This window comes from Octodon degus, unplaced genomic scaffold (assembly GCF_000260255.1).
Source record: "Octodon degus isolate 3935 unplaced genomic scaffold, OctDeg1.0 scaffold00061, whole genome shotgun sequence".
Classification (NCBI taxonomy): Eukaryota; Metazoa; Chordata; class Mammalia; order Rodentia; family Octodontidae; genus Octodon; species Octodon degus.
Genome location: NW_004524637.1, coordinates 2,709,883 through 2,711,497, shown reverse-complemented (window position 1 = coordinate 2,711,497; position 1,615 = coordinate 2,709,883).

Below are 1,615 nucleotides of genomic sequence, written 5' to 3'. Positions count from 1 at the left end.
AGCCTGGCCTCATACACGTCCATTTGTACGTAACTGCATTCTGAGGGGAGAGAAAATAAGAGTGTGCTGTCTTTTTAAAAGAAATAGGAAACTTGCACAATTGTGTGCTACATTAGATCACAAAGAAAACCTCAATAAATTCTAAGAAATATAAGCCACATTCTCAACCAGTAATAAAACTAAAATTAATAAAGTTGAAGCAAAGAAATTAATATTCAACCTAACGGAAATGTAAAAATATCTTATTTTTCCTTGTTTTAAAGAGGAAATCAAACTACAACTGCAGCCTATCTAGGAAATTACAATAATGAGGATATTATATATCAAAATCCCACAGGGTAGGGCAAAGTAATAATCATATCCTTAAGTACTGTATGGAATCCAAAAACTAAACAAGCACTCCAGGGGGAAAAATTTAGAAAAATTAATACAAAATTTTAAAAAAAGAGGGAAAATCGATAATAAATTCAAGATTTATTTCATTTTGAAAAAAATAATAAAAACCACAAATTAGCCTGATTATTTTTTAAAATGACCAACATAAGCCAGGCACGGTAGCACACACCTGTCATCCCAGTACTGAGAAACCTGAGGCAGGAGGATTGTTTTGAGTTCAAGACCAGCCTGGGCTACAAAGTAAGCTCAAGGCCAGCCTGAACTACATTGTGAGAACCTGTCTCAAAAAGACAAATAAAATAAAATAAGATAAAATAAAAATGACAAGCTCAAAATCTAAATAAAGAGTAAAATAAGAGCCAGGGATGTGGCTCAGCTACATAGTGCCTGCCTGGCAAACACAAAGTCTTAAGTTCAATTCCCAGCAACAAAAAATTAAAAATGAAAAATACAAAGAGCAAAATAAAAGACAGATCATCAGAAACAGGGAGCCAGATCTTTTTTGTAAAAAGGGAAGGGGCCAAAGAGCTGCAGGGATGGGGGAAAGAAGGTGGGGAAGAGGATGCAGAAAGCACTATGTGTGCTTGATACAGGGAGAAAAACTGGTCTCGGGTGGGTGACCTCCAAACAATATAGGGAACCTCCAAATGACATAGGGCTCTGGACCTGAGCTGCACGAGTTCGTGTTCTCTAAAACTGAAGAATGAATTTTAGGAACAAACAGAGGTTATGAGCAGAATTTAATTATTGAGAGAAAGAAAGCTCCCATCCAAGAGAGGGACAGGAGGGGGGCCCGAGTGGGTAGTCCCCCCCCCCAAGTTGTCTCTTGCAGGGACTTTTATAGAGGAAAAGACTTAGGAACTGCTTAGTTGGGCATGAGGTGGGACAAAACTGTGGTCAACCAATGAGATTACAAGCACCATTGCTCAGGTAAAATTGATTAAATCCAGTATCAAAAGGGAAAGTGAGTCACATAGCAAGCAGGCACGAATATAGAACAGGGTCTCTTCCTGTTGGGGGCTGGGCTAGTCTAGTGACTCATTTGGGCTCTTTCAAGTTGATTGATACTATTTAGGATATCAACCCCTAATGCTCATCCCTAGGGATAACTTCTGAGGATAACCCACTAATATTATAGACTGCTAGACAGTGTTGGATTGTTTAGCTGAATTCAAACACCTTAGTATTTAGATGCCAATAGAATATTCACCTCTGACAG